The sequence below is a fragment of the Dreissena polymorpha genome, chromosome 3, assembly GCF_020536995.1.
Source record: "Dreissena polymorpha isolate Duluth1 chromosome 3, UMN_Dpol_1.0, whole genome shotgun sequence".
NCBI classification, from domain to species: domain Eukaryota; kingdom Metazoa; phylum Mollusca; class Bivalvia; order Myida; family Dreissenidae; genus Dreissena; species Dreissena polymorpha.
The window spans coordinates 73,451,264-73,468,025 of record NC_068357.1 but is presented as its reverse complement, the minus strand read 5'-3'; the positions used below and the strand labels follow the sequence as shown (position 1 = coordinate 73,468,025).

The 16,762-nt window shown below is 33.0% G+C and overlaps 1 long non-coding RNA gene across 1 annotated transcript in view; it reads left to right on the top strand.

The window, feature by feature from the left end:
* Window positions 1-16,762, top strand: part of LOC127874761 (uncharacterized) — a 178,690-nt gene that overhangs the window by 26,451 nt on the left and 135,477 nt on the right. The window lies entirely within an intron of this gene.

Here is a 16,762-nt window from a genome sequence, read left to right as displayed (position 1 = left end):
CGTCACCATGGTAGAGAGGAGAGACGAATGAGGAGAGATGCGGTCACATCTGCCGACATCAACGGGTACATGAAGGACCTGCACGGCATGCTTCCCGAGATTAACACCTCATGCGACACGACTACGGCTGCAGTTATGTCGCTTCTGAACAACAACATGTGAATACTTCTACAGTTGGAAGACTGAATGTAAATTATGTTAATACTGTATATATTTGATATTCGCTGTATTTATCAGGATAGATATGACATTTGGAAAAAAGTCATACATGTATAAGATATATTTATACGTATGAAGTGCATTTTGAATAAATACTGACTTTATGTTGTTGTTGTTATTACGTACATACATGTATACACAGGATTCTATGTATTAAATACTGCAATGTCAAGGTGCCTGAACCACGTGACTTTTTCGGCTATGTGTGGGACAATCGGATGTCAACAAACCATCGCTTCAGGTAACGTTTTTGATAATTTCTTCATTAATTCAAAACCATTTTCAAAAAAACAAAGACGAGAGCCCGGTCATTGTCAAAATACACAACTGTGTTAAGTTTGCGCAAAATTAATTTAGTATTTCTTCCAAAAAGTGCAACCGCGCGTTTGAAAAGACACGAATTGAAATGCTATGTGTGGGATATTTTTTATTCAATCAACAAAAATGTTCATTATAATATTGTCGAAGGTTTAAAAGAAATAGGGCGGACATTAATTGTAATTCTTCATAGAGAAGCTACATACATTGTATGTTTGCACAAATACTTCTGATTCGGAGTGTGTGCTTAAAAATGCAATAATGCTATGTGTTGGACACGTTTTTGAAATGCTATGTGTGGTATACAAACTAAACTAGAGAATCGAAAGATTGACATAAACATCAATAATATTTTAAGTCTGTCTAAATAGCAAAAGTTGGTCAATAAAACATTGTTGGTACTGTTTTGCGTGCTTAAAATATGATAATCACGACGTTCATGTTACTCAAAATTATCATGATTGTCGATAATTTATATTCATATTTTTTACTTGTAGAATGCCATTTGTTTGGGTACAGTGTGGAAGAGAGGTCAAAACACAGTCGGGAATCTCCAAACACAAAGCCACCCACGCACGGGAAGGGAAATATTTCTGTTGCGGAAAACCTTTTCTTGTGAGTTTCTATAAAATTGATTGTTACAAAATGTTAAATTTTCAGTGAATTCTTACTTCCAACTAAGGCACTTGTTTAATACACAAAATCGTAAGGATTGTTTGTGCAAGGTGTCATGTGAATATAATTGTAACAAAATTACAAAACGTGTTATTGAACTTATGGTTGTGTGCTTTTTATCAGGAATGTGTAAACATATTAGACCGTAACGAGAGTTATCAAATAAGCATAAAGAGATAATACAGCATTATTTAAACAAATAGACAAAAGGATCAATAACTTATTTTTCTGTAAAATCATTTATTCGTATCTAAATCCTATTGAGCTATCTTATATATCACGCATGACAATTATTTAATTTTTTTTAAGTTTTACAGTTTATTTCGTGTGTATTTGGTTCTTTTCAGGGAGATTAAAGTATTTTTGGAAGCACCTTCAAGAGACGTACTGATATCTTGATCAATGAAAAGTTGTCATATATAGTTAATGTTCAAAAGTTTAAAAGATCTTGCAGCCCCTTTCATGACCGGGTCGAATGAGTATTTTCATTAAACATCTTACACTATTTTCAGTTATTCAGATTTCATTTGAAATTGAGTTCATGAAGTATTAATACAATTAAATATGTTTGGTGGTATAATAAACCCCCAAAGCCAAGACTTTTTGGCGATGATCATTAGTTACGTGTTAATTAGATCATTTATATGTTTGTATAGCAAGATTTGTTACTTTGCGAATACTGATGTACTTCTGTATGTACTTGGTGCTTTCATTTCTATTGTAACATGTGCATGCTGGTTATAAAGCAATGTGGTTATTAATGAAGTGTTTATTTTGATATACTTAAGATATTCATATGGAGATGATATTGGAAACTAAATGAACTTAATACACCACAAACAATCATCATTGGATTTATATTGTTATTTGTTATGAAACAATTGTTTTATTAACCAATATACTCAGATTTTATATTCATCTAATCAATTTCATTAATAACATAGATACAAAACACATAAATATACACAAATATCAATACATACACTATGTTTTGATTATTCCAAAATACATATTAAATGGTATGTTTGCATTGTTAGTTGAAATAGCTTTCCGTAAACATCACAGATTGAAGCTGGGTCCGTCTCTGTCACTGTGGTTTTGATAATTAACTTGACGCATAACACCTTCCGTGTGGTTTGATGGTGTTCATCTAATTCTAACACAGCTTCGCGCCTTTAAGCGTTACAAATCCTTCGACTAATCCTTGTCAAGTCTGAAAAACAACAGAAGTAAAATCCATTTAAAAGCAAGTGCTTATACTTTCTTTGTCATTCATTTATAAAAAAGGACCGAATTTAATAATCAGGCAGAAGTATCAATCATGATATTTATTTAAAGACAATAAGTAAAAAAAAGAAAATATTATAGTTCATTCAACATAACGTGTTTGTTAAAAAAGACCATTGGTTGGATAACAATTACGCAGTGTATTTTATTTAAAACGTATGTTCAATTAAACATAAATTGTTTAAACATTACACAATTACTTCAGTATTCCATCATGTAACATTTGGTTAATTTGATATATTTTCAGTACAAACTGAAGTATATGTTTTAGATTCTTACAAAACTGTGTTCAGATTAAATGCAGAACTGACGGGAAAATTCTTGCATACCACACATAGCATTTCAAAAATGTGTCCCACACATAGCAGTATTGCATTTTTATTCACAGACTCCGAATCAGATGTATATGCGCAAACAAACAATATATGTAGCTTTCTCTTTGAAGAATCACAATGTCCGCCCTATTTTTTAAACCTTCAACAATATTATAATGAACGTTTGTGTTGATTGAATAACAAATATACCACACATAGCATTTCACTTTGTGTGTTTTTAAACACGCGGTGGCACTTTTTGGAAGAAATACTAAATTAATTTTGCGCAAACTTAACACAGTTGTGTATTTTGACAATGACCGGGCTCTCGTCTTTGTTTTTTTTTTTGTTTTCAAAATGGTTGTGAATTAATGAAGAAATTATCAGAAACGTAACTGAAGCGATGTTTTGTTTACATCCGATTGTCCCACACATAGCCGAAAAAGTCACGTGTTACAGGCACCTTGAATGTTATAGGCTAAGGGGAAGACGCAGGAACAACAAAAACAAACAATTAAATCAACATGAACGAAAATAACGAGTTGTAATCAAATGTTCATAACCTGATATGAAGATTTATAACCGGTAACATCAATTTATAAAAATCTTTATAAATAACAACTAACTTGAAAACAAACGATGACAAGGACTACGTAAGAAAGTAAATATTGATTAGATCAATATAAAATGTCTTATCTTACATCAGATATTGGTCACAACTCGCCATGCAAAGCATTGAAAACAGGCGGAAATGTCAGCAGAAAAAGTCGGGAAGAAGCATAAAAAGTTACAAACGAACAAAAAAACTCTAACGAAAATACCGCATGAAAGAGAATGATCCGGAATATCATTCTCTAGATACATGTTTATATTTACTAAGTTTGAACTTCTTTCAAAGAACTTAAAGGGGCCTTTTCACAGATTTTGGCTTTTTTTTTAACTTATTCATGAAATGCTTTATATTGATAAATGTAAACATTGGATCGTAAAAGCTCCAGTAAAAAATCAAGAATAAAATTTTAAAAAGGAAAAGAACATTGCCCGGAGCAGATTTCGAACCAGTGAACCCTGGAGTCCTGCCAAAGTCCTGAAGTAAAAACGCTTTAGCCATCTGACCTATTCCGCCGAGTAATTGACGTATTTTATACCTTATATAAGCAATCTTCGTAGTTTCACAAAATTTAGCGACAAAAACAACGCTCCAAATTATTCAATCGTTTCGCGTTGCAACGCTTTATAATTTTTAGGTTTTAAAATCGTCAAAAGATGCATATAATGGCTATATTAGACCATGGTAAATGTTCAGTATTACTGTTTCCCCACAAATATCACAACTAAAACGAAAATTTGCGAATCCGAAACAACTTTTTTCAATTTTGTCAATTTACCAAAGCGTGAAAAGATCCCTTTAAAGAACGTTATTTCAACAAACGAGTCCAGTGCTGAAACCGAAGAAACCTGAAAGACACACAATATAATCTGTTGAAATACATGTATATGAATAGAAAAACCCAACAACAGTTTACGATTCTAGTCGACAGTTGACAATTTCTTAATTTCGTAGCGTACTGATGCAGTACGTTATTTCGGACAGTACAGTCGGACGCAAATAAATAAATTATTTAATACTCACTTTCTTTAAAACTCGATATTTGTTGTTAAAAATGGCGATTGAATTGCTTAACACCATACCAGTTAATAGTCTTGATCATTTAAGCGCTTTATTTACGTTTCCGACTTTACGTGCTGTCCGAATTTAAAGTGATGGGCATTTTGTTACTGTTGAATTGAGCTGAAAAGAAACAGGTCAAAACAATAAGTTATAATGAATGTGGAATCTGACAATTATCTACAACTCATCTTGTTACCGGTTGTTTATAAAAAAAATATATATTATTTTCGATATGTTACATGACTCACCCATCCCTCTAAGCTAAAATGATCCGTAAAACAAAATTGTGTCATTGTGTTGTATGAAAGAATCTGCATGAAAACTACATTTAGACTCACATCGTACATCGAATCATTTCTGTCGTAAGTTGTCAAAACGAAAGTACGGTTGATATTCAAATGGATTATTTTTCTTTTCGGGATATTGTTTAATTATGTTGATGCTGCATTAACAAATACAAGTGTATATCAAGCGAAAACACAAAAAATAAACAACGGTTACGATACACACCTACATTGTATATACTGTTAGATGCCCATAATATCACTTTTAGTACGCATACATTTGCACATACATGTAGTTTATTATGTTCATTTGTACATGTAAATTTAAAACTCTTGAATGACCATCGCAGACAGGTATTATCAGTGGCTGCGCCGCATTGCGGTGATCACGGGTGTTCCAGTTATTGATAGCGTGCAATCGCGGCGATTTCGGGTGTCCGCCCCCCGCGAAATGTCACCCATCGGGAAAATTGAACACCGCGGACACGCGTTTTTGTTTAAGTACACCATGCCTGTACTGTAAGCATCTCAGCATTCTTATAGGGGATGACTGTTTACAATCTGTTTAGCAAGAACACTTTTAGATACTGAAAACAACCGTATTTGTTCAAGAGATTGTGTTTTTGTAAAAATGTTTTTGCATAATTAAATAAAATATGTTGAATTGTTATCATATATAAAAGTCAGTTATAAAAAAGTAAATGAGTATGAGAATATGTACAGCTACTAGAAATTCAATATTGATCTTTTTTTATAGAACAAAACATCACTTGATCTTTCTTTTTTAGTTATAAATGTGTGCAAATATAGAAGTAAACACACAAAAGACATTTAAAAATGTATCATATCAAAACAACTATCAAACTTTTTGTAATTTAAATGCACAAACAACATATAGCATAAATACATTATTTTTGCAAAAACAAATGCAAATCAACTTTTCTTTAAACAGCTGTTTGTGCTTCTCAAAATATGTGATAAGTTGCTGTTTTTTACTACCAAATTGTTCAAATTTTTGACAAAGTGTTTTTAAACAACTGGAACAAATTTAGGACTCACCTTGCATTGATATTTCCAATTGAAACAACAATATAAAACCTGCTAAAAGCACAAATCTTTCATAATCACACACAAACTACAGACGAACTGAAAATTGTAGGGGTAAAACATTTCAAGTTGTAATGTCTTATCTATCTCAACTTATGAATGGTTTCCATCTGACATCAACACAGAGGTCTTTGATGAAAGTGCCCAGTTAATAGCACAGTTCTGCTTAGTCCAAATTTTTGACGCTCTTAAATATTAAGCTACTTTTTATATGGGTAATATTTGGAGAATTAGAATTTAGAATTTAGCCCATATAAAAAGTATCTCTAAATTCTTTGCGCGTCTTATAAATGAGACTAAGTTCTGCTGTGACGTCACTAATTGCTTAGCTGACCAGAGGTCACGTAGTTTAACCTCAGACAAAGGATTTACTACATGTTGTGTACACTGCAATATTAACATAGACAGATAGAGCAAAATGGCAAATTACGCTTCGATGATGGGAATTAATTGGCATCTTGTTATTTGCCCAGAAGTTTTTGAAATGCGTGTACCTAGGAACCTGAATCCCGTAGTTCTTGATTAATTCTAGAATGTATTTCACAAAGCAATACATTCAGGAATTAATCAAGAACTACAGGATTCAATGTGTGTATATCTAACTTCTAGTCAATTTTATTCTTTCTGTAGCCAAGTATTTATTTTTATTTGGCTACAGAAAAAATAAAATTGACTAGTTATCTATTTACTTGTAATAATGTTTAGATCTAGTTGAAACTGTCAGTCAATTAGCAAACACTACACATCAGGCAATATGGTTAGCATTTAAGTTCAGTTTTGACTGATATTTTTACAACCAAAGTTTTGAATTGTGAATTATGAATTGGATGAATTACTAAGGTTTCAAGTTAAGACAAGTTCTTTTTAAAATTTAAAGTTTATTTATATATACACATCAACAGTAACAGCACTTGTATTGCGTGAACTTTTAGACTATTTTAATAACTAAGACAATTTGATTTATACAGAATATGTTTAAAAATAACATTGTATAGAAAGATTTCATTAACAAAATCAAATTTTCTTCCTGGTACGAACCAGTACTAAGCATCAATATTTTCCCTATATAAAAGTGATAGCTACAGAGCAACAGTGTTTATTACCGGTACCTTCACCCTTTTTCTTAATTTTAATCTCACAATTCTCTTTATTTTCTAATAAAATTCCACCCAAATTGATGTTATCTGAAGCCATTTTGCTTATCAGACAGAAAGTGTAAACAAAGAAACTTGTCTGAACTAGGGGCAGTCTTGAATGATGTCACTGATAAGGGATACAGGTGAATCTAAAAATAGCACAGCTAAAGTGGGGTCAATTTCCAGGAGTGTTACACAATTGACCAGTCGCCAACTCCGCCCACATTTTGTCGATCAGCCAATCAGATATCGATTTTTCACACACCCCTCAGCAACGCTTATCTGGCCGCCATTTTGTCCGACAAACAAAGCGTGTTATACATATGGAATGGACGCAATTTTTAAGAGTTTACACAGATTTTATTTCAAATGCATGATCATTACTGTTCGATCATTATTCAAAATTGTAGGTGCTATACATACTTTATAAAAGGTTATTATTTTATCTTTATTTCTTGAACATATGAACGAGTAATGAGAAAACAAACACAATAAATAGTTTAACCACACCAGGTGTGTGTTCTATAAAACGTGTTATACCGTTTGATGCACAATATTATTAAGCAGTTTGGGCAACATAATAATTGCCACACGTGCTTATTAATCTCAGCGTAATTGTCGATGATTAATAAATAACAGTATGTTGCGTGGATCTCAAAATGAAGGAACATTACGGCATTGTTAGGTACTGTACACAAGAAAAGAAACTATTTAATTACTTAAATGATTTCCAATTATATATTTATTTTCTGTGGATCATAAACAAGGGAAATCATTATAAATTGTTAACTTAAATATTGTTTTAACTAAAGTTAAAAACAACAAAAAGGTGATTTCAACGCGGCTTAGCCAGCTTAAAGCGACTTCAAGTGTAAAATGTACGGCTTATATTACAACAACAACATTTCGAATACAACATATATTGATACGGGGAGAAATGTGAAAATTGCAATTAACATATAAGGGCCATCTTGTTATAAATAAGCAAATGCAAATGTAACAGGTTCGCATTAAACATAAATGTTATAAAATGCATATTAGACTATCTGTTAATGAAACCACGAAATCAGGCCTGTATTAAATTATGGTTACAATAAAAATTTAATTTATATCTAAATAAAAAAAAATCGGTGTCTTTTTAAAAATAACACAATAAAACAAAGATCTAAACATTTTTAATAAACAAAAAACCCATCATGATATGGATATGTCATTTGAATTTAATAAAAATATTTTCAAAATTATATATGAATAGCCACCGGGTTCACTGTCAGACGGTTGAATACAAGTTCAAAATCAATATGAAATATATGCTCATTTTTCATCACCTCCCTATCAACGGATTTTTCATCACCTCCCTATATAATATGTATAAGAAACGTTTCTGATAGTCTGTCTGCCGTTAACTCATTTATTTTGATTACGCCATTTCTCTCTAAAGTTTTTATGATTGTATTAACGTTTTACAAAGCAGTTTAGTTTAGTGTGCGGCTTTAATAATTTATTTTATAGAAAAGAGCATAATACATCATTACCAATATAGAATTTCCCTCACGTAATCCGCTATAATTGCGATCTGCTTGTCGGAGTTTTCTAATCACTAGACCACGTGACTATGTGGGCGGAGCGATCGATAATTTGGCGACTGGTCAATTAGCACCTGGCAACAATGCAAGAACAGGTATAAATGAGTTTTATAGAGAGTAGCCTATGATAAGTGAATGAAAAGTCAAATAAGATTCATATGTAACACTTCTTGTTGTTTTATTGGTTTTACCACTATGTTAAATTTCTGCAAAGATATAGATAACAATCATAAGTAATGGCAATAATTAATTTGAGTAATACAATAATTTTAATTAGATATTTGGGTTGTGGTTAATGTTTCTGAATCCATTACCAGTATCATCGTAATCATCATAATCATCATCATCATCATCATTGTGCACCAACATCCGCATTACAACTAGAGTGTTAACATGTTTTTTTATAGTCATATTATGAAAACTGCCACTACCCTGGAGGCCATGTTTTTCAACAAACCGTAAACATTTTCGAACACAGCCAAGCTATCAATACAACAAATCTTCGGACCAAGTTCCATAAAGATTGGTCTATAAATGTTACCTCTAGAGTGTTAACAAGGTTTCACTATAGCCATATAAGCAAAGCTGCCCTGCCCCGCCCCCTGGCGGCCATATTTTTCAACAGACCAAAACTATTTTCAAACTCAGCCTAGCTATCATAAAAACAAATGTTCAGACCAAGTTTCATGAAGATTGGACAATAAATGTGACTCTTAGAGTGTTAACAAGGTTTAACTATAGCCATATAAGCAAAACTGCCCTGCCCCCTGGCGGCCATGTTTTTTTACCGATCAGAACCATTTTCAAACTCAACCGTCGTATTCATCAAACAAATGTTCTGGCCAAATTTCATGAAGATTGGACCAAAAATGTGACTTTTAGAGCGTTCACATGTTTTCACTATATACATATTGAGAAAACTGCCCCGCCCCCTATCGGCCATGAGTTTTCACCGATCTGGACCATTTTCAAACTCGTCCGAGATATCAATGAAACAAATGTTTTTACCAAGTTTCATGATGATTGGGCAAAAATTTTGACTTCTAGAGTGTTCACAAGGTTTCTCTAAAATACTGCCCGCTCCCTGGCTGCATGTTTTTCAATGGACCAAAACCATTTTTGAACCAACATATCATTAAGACAAACATTTTGACAATGTAACATGAAGATTGGGCATCAAATGTGACTTCTACAGTGTTCACATGTTTTTTCTTTTTTTTTACCTAGTGACCTAGTTTTTGACCCAGCATGACCCAGTTGCAAACTCGGTCGAGGTATCATTGGGACAAATGTTCTGACCAAGTTCCATGAAGATCGGACAATAAATGTGGCCTCTAGAGTGTTCACTAGGCAAATGTTGATGAGGGACGCAGGACACACAACGGACAAAAGGCGATCACAATAGCTCACCTTGAGCACGTTGTGCTCAGGAGAGCTAAAAATGAATGGATTGAAACAATCCGACACAGATTTTCATTTCCATCATATAGGGATACTGCATATCAAGATTTCATCACATTCGGACCTTTTGTATTTTCGATCTGGCACGGAAACAAAAAGCCTGACAAATGGAAGGACAGATATTTAGGACATAAATGATTATAGATAAACTCGTTTGAGGCTTGGACAGATATATTTTTCCCAAAAACATTTTCACAAGGTTTTGCTAAGATCAGAGTGAAAATGGCCTAGCCACAAACTAAAAGGCACACCAATATACTATACCTTCTGTTATAGAGGCCTAAAAAGGTTATAAAAAAAGAACACAAATGAAACCTTAAATAATACCCTTTATTTTGAACATTCAAGTTTAGTGTTCTGACAGTAAAACAAAAAGTAATTTGGTTTCATGTAAAAGCACCTCATTTTTACTTCAAACAGACAATGATAAATTAATAACTAAAAACATTGTAAATCAAAAGGAAACAAGGTAAGTACACAAACACAAAAACAGGTCTAAAAAATAAAACAAATAAAGACTAGTATAAGTCAAACAAGAGGACCTAAACACCCTTGGACCCTTCCCTGAAACCTGTAGAAACCAATCTGTTAAATAACTAAGATTTGTATCTACGTTTATAACTCTGTATGAAACATCCTTAATGTGGTCTGAGAAAATACTAGATCGAATTAATGATTTATACCATAGACATATAACAAGAGGGTCATGATGTCCATTTAGTGCTCACTTGAGTTCATGGACACAAATTGTTTAACCCTTTGCATGCTGGGTAATTTGTCTTCTGCTAAAATGTGCTCTGCTGAATTTCTAAAATTAGCATTTTCTTCGATTTTTTTCCAAGAATACTATCTGAATAGCAAACAGTTTGGATCCTGATGAGACGCCACGTTCTGTGGCATCTTATCTGGATCCAAACTGTTTGCAAAGGCCTTCAAAATTCGGTTCCCACACTTAAAGGGTTAAGGCTTGAGCTGATGATCTACTTTTCAACCCCACTAGGCCAAGATTCAAACATGGACTTCATATTGTCAAGATAAACATTCCAGGTTTCAGGACTTCATATTGTCAAGATAAACATTCCGACCAAGTTTCAGGACTTCATATTGTCAAGATAAACATTCCGACCAAGTTTCACCAAGACTGAGTGAAGATGTGGCCTCTGAATGGTAAGATTATTTTATATAAAGATTTGACCTCTTGACCTAGTTTCTACACGTCATGACCCAGATTCCAATTTGGTCAAGATATTGTACAAATAAACATCTAACCAAGTTTCATCAAAATTGAGTCATAAATGTGGCTTTTAAGTGGTAATGTTCTTATAAATTTGCCCTTGTTGGATGCACATGACCCGGATTCGAACTTGGCTACATATTGCTAAGGTTAGCATTCTGACTTATGTTTCGGCAAGATAAATGTGGCCTATAGTTGTAACAAGTTTGCATTTTACGATTCGACTTGGTTACCCCGTTTTTTGAAACATGTGACCCAGATTCAAAGTTGTTCTAAATATTGTCAAGATAAACATGTCGCCTCTCTAGTGGTAACTAGGCTTTTATAATATTTTGCCGGGACACCAAGTTTTTATAAGCACATGACTGAGATTCAAATTCAGCCTTTATTTTTTCAAGATAAAAATGACCAAGTTTCATCCACATTGAGTCATAAGTGTGGCCTCTACAGAGATAACAATGTTTTTCTAAGATTTAACCTCATGACCTAGTTTGTTGATGCACATGACCCAGATGTGACCTCAGCCTAAAAATTGATAAACATTCTACCAAAATGTCTTTAAGATTAAACCATAAATGTGGCCTCTTAAGTGGCTACAAGGTTTTTCTAATATTTGACCTGGTCATTTAGGTTTTGAATGTACATTGCTCAGATTCGAACTTAGATATTATGAAGATAAACACTCTGACCAAGGTACATTTAGATTGAGTGATAAATGTTGCCTCTAGAGTACTTGCATTTAGATTGAGTGATAAATGTTGCCTCTAGAGTACTTGCATTTAGATTGAGTGATAAATTTTGCCTCTAGAGTACTAACAAGAGTTTTCAAAGATTTCCTGATCCTGATATCCTGACCCTTGTGATGTCATGGAAGATTTTTTCAATTTGATGTTCAAAATATATTTTTAGCTCCAATGACCAACAATATGCACTGACTGGACTATTTGAACAACTTCGCAAGTGTCAACAAAGGAGGTTTCCTGTGAGTTTGCTTAAAAGTTGCCCAGCGGTACAGGAAGAGAAGTCATTAGATGCACAGAAAACACAGTATCCTTAAAGCTGCTCATGAGCATTATCACTGTGCTCAGATGAGCAAAAAAAATCATGTTTCATGAAAAAGTATAGGTAAATATTTGAGCACGTACAAGTCTTAGCTCGAGTGTTCCATAATTCTAACAAACGAAATAATGTTTTTCGCAGAGCATTTTTCAACACATGTAACAGACCATTTAACTCCACCTTTCTACTCAAGATACTAGAGTTTCACTTGTTCCAATTTGAATATGGAACACAAAGTCGGTAAAGAATTTTTTTAGAGATTTTCATTGACAATATTATTATATGCCTAACATTATGATGATGATGCCATAACAATTTACCATACAGACCTTATATTATATAATGTTTTGATCAGAAGAAAACACATTATCAAAGGAAACAGGACTGTAGGGTTCAACTGTGCCTTGTTATTTAATTAATATGATCACTTCTCATGAGCAATGCACCACAGAATGCAGTATTAAAACATTTGGTGTAACTGTTTTAATATTAACAAGAGATGTGTTTGTCAGAAACACAATGCCCCCTATTGCGCCGCTTTAAAGCCAAAAATTTGACCTTTGACCTTGAAGGATGACCTTGACCTTTGACCACTCAAAATGTCCAGCTCCATGAGATACACATGCATGTTAAATATCAAGTTGCTATCTTCAAAATTGCAAAAGTTATTCAATATTGCAAAACTTTAACCAAGGTTAAAGTTTCCCGCAGAATGACAGACAGAAAGGCCAAAAACAATATACACCCGATCATTCAATCAGGGGCATAAAAACTGATTTTTTACTTTCTTATAACAATATGTAAGGTATATATGTAAGATAATTTATATACATAATAATAATAAAAATAATAAACAGGAAAATAAAGCTAAAAAGAAACAACATATTCTGAATGAGATTCATGATTTGTTGGATAATCTGAAAAAATTATATAAATAACGTATATTTACATTCTTGACATTCACAGAATCACCTTTCTTTGTTAGAAAATAAAATTCAAGAATCTTAACAACAATATCAACAAACTAAGACAAGAGCACCGCATAACGGGTGCCATGCTTGGCTGCGAAAGCTTGTTAGAATTTTTTATTTTTTTTAAGAGGTCACAGTGACCTTGACCTTTGACCTAGTGACCCAAAATGGGTGTGACCTGTAGAACTCATCAAGGTGCATCTACATATGAAGTTTCAAAGTTGTAGGTGGAAGCACTTTGATTTTAGAGGCAATGTTAAGGTTTTAGCACAACGCCGGCGGACGACGAGCAGGCTATGACAATAGCTCGGGTTTTCACTGAAAACAGCCTCGCTAATAAAATAACATGTGCATAAAAGTTGTGTTTGTTTAGCTGAATGTTTCGCTGTTTTCACCAGGAAATCACAGCAGTCAGGAAACTCACACTTTTCCTGGGAAATTTTGGTTCACCACAACTATGTGGTTTGCGTTAACAAGTATTTTATTACAAATCCCCGCAATTCTCATATTTGTTGTAAAGCACTCTACCATGAAGTATTTATAAACACAGGGCCACAACAATGGTCCCAATTGCATGCATACCTCTACTTAGTAAAGAAATTGACAAATAGAAATAACTACATTAATATGTATTATTACATATGTTTGTATACAAAACCAGGCACAGGAACTTACAATAAAATTTTGTACTGGAAATCATTTAACACGCATAGAAGTGCCATTTCTTTTTTAAAAGAATTGAAACATGCAGGTCAACAGTTCCATGTGAGAAATTAAGTAGATCTTGTGATTAAAATTCTAATACAAAGACATAAATCTAGCTTCATATTCATTGAAAACTTAATTAGAACAAAATCTGTTTAACCCTTTCCCACTCAAAAGAAAAGTGAAAATGGCTTTTGCAACCAGTATAAAACCAGAACAGCCTGAGAGTAACTTGCAGTCTGTTCAGGTAATATGCTGTTTGCTGCTCATCAGTATATAAGGGTTGAAAATGACGCCTAAAAAACGTTAATTTCTGAACAAATAACAAGACAGAAGAACATACTTATTCAAGCATTTCCCAATTAAAACTTGGTTATAATAAAAACATATATGTAAGTACACAATTTTTGGCAATTTATTTGTGTACACTAAGTAAAAATATGACATTTATTTTGTAAGTCAACAATAATACTTGGCCATAGCTACCAGCTTTTTTATGCCATACTTCAATTAAATATTCAAATACTAGACTCCAAACAAATAGAACCATTATTGATTAAAAAAATCAATATAAAATAAAGCTAATATCAAATACATAAGATGAGGCTTTACAATAATATGTTATACTTAAAGTCATAAGGTGAGCATAAAGCAAACAAAAAGATGTACATTACAGTTCAAACCACGAACATGGACATCTGGTTGCAATTCTTTAACATTAATAACATAGCCAAATTTTTCTCTAATTTGATCATTTTAAATAAACCCTAAACTATTTGTTGATTACAACTTAAAAACCTTTATTATGTCACAAGGCCTATATATAGTTTAAGATTTCCATTGTCAATGCTATTTTGATTTCAATATCTTCCCATACATGACTTGCATAACAAGGCTATGGTCAAGCAATATTGTCCCCTACCGGCTCCACCATTGTCAGAAATTCCACCATTTTCAGAATTATTTTTTTTGGTTGCCATAGACGTAGGAACGAAATGAAATGACGTGCATAATGTCCATATTGCCATCTATCCATGTTGCTAGTTTCAAAAAAAAATTTAAGAACTTTTAAAGTTATCGCAGGATCCAGAAAATCACTATTTTCAGCAGTATTTCAAGTCTATTTGTTGCCATAGCAACCAGAATTTTTGACATAGGAACAAAATGAATTGACGTGCATATTGTCCATATTGCCATCTATCCATGTTTCAAGTTTCATGAAATAAAAAGAACTTTGAAAGTTATCGCAGGATCCAGAAAAGTGTAACAGACGGACGGACTGGCGGACGGACGGACAGACGGAGCGCAAACCATAAGTCCCCTCCGGTATAACCGGTAGGGGACAACAAATCTGAGAGCTTTATTACTACAAAAGTTTACAAATTTAGAATAATTCGCACTTATATATACTTGAGTCAATTTACATGCTTCATTTAACAACTGTATTATGCGAATTTGGAATCATATTTGGAATGGACATCATTTTTGTGATTTTCACTTTATTATTATTTCAAGCTCTGGACGTATTTTATAAGTGTTCATGCATACATGAACAATTTTTCATTTTGTGCAATTTTGTAAGAAATCAGATCAAACTTCTAATTTAACCCTTTGCATGCTGGGAAATTGGTCGTCTGCTAAAATGTCGTCTGCTGAATTTCTAAAATTAGCATTTTCTTCGATTTTATTTCAAAGAATATTATCAGAATAGCAAACAGTTTGGATCCTGATGAGACGCCACGTAAACAGTTTGGATCCTGATGAGACGCCACGTTCTGTGGCGTCTCATCTGGATCCAAACTGTTTGCAAAGGCCTTCAAAATTCGGTTCCCGCACTGAAAGGGTTAAATGATGCAATTATTATGCAAGTATCTATTTTACACATAATTTGTTAAAATTTATAAAACAACAACAGGTAAAAGTGCATAAAATTGATTGTTGCAAGATAGTGTGTTACTTATCATTATCTCAAACAAGATCATCTGCAATACTTTAAATACATATAAAACGCTTTCCACAAGTTTATAGGTCCCCAAAATACTATTCTAAATATATTTAACAAAATAATTGCGTTAACAGAAAGCAGTAACATATAATACTTTGTATTCACCCACAAAATTTGGCTGTACATATTTTTAGGTTAATTAAAATGAATATAGTACTAACAAATCACTAGAAAAACTAGAAAAATCCCTCTGAGAAATTAGTAACAATTACCATGTGCACAGTAAATTAAAGCAAAAAATGCAGAATAACAAGAGCTGTCAGAGGACAGCGCGCTCGACTATTCGAGTGCTTGACAGTATAACGTAAGTCATCATGGGGCATTTGTTCAAATTATTCAATAAGGTCAAGGTAATAGTTCAGGTATATTTTCCACAATCTATTGAACATTTGTAAAGACATAAAACAAACTAATAAGATTTTATTTCAAGTTTGATAGCAATAGCTTGGGAGGTAAGTTTGGACAGTCCTTCAAAAATAAAGTAAATAAATATTTGTTTTGGTTTTTTAACCATGTTTCAAAGAAAAAACTATTCTATTTGGGTTGGGGGTGGGGGGGGGGGGGGTTGAGAGGGGGGTTTAATGTGGGGTGGGGTCATTTATTAGGCGATCTTTCAAAAATAAAAAAAGGAAAAAATAATTTTTTTTGGGGGGGGGGTGAGAGGGGGGTATAATGTGGGGTGTGATTTATTAGATGATGTTTCAAAAATAAAAAAGGAAAAAAAACATA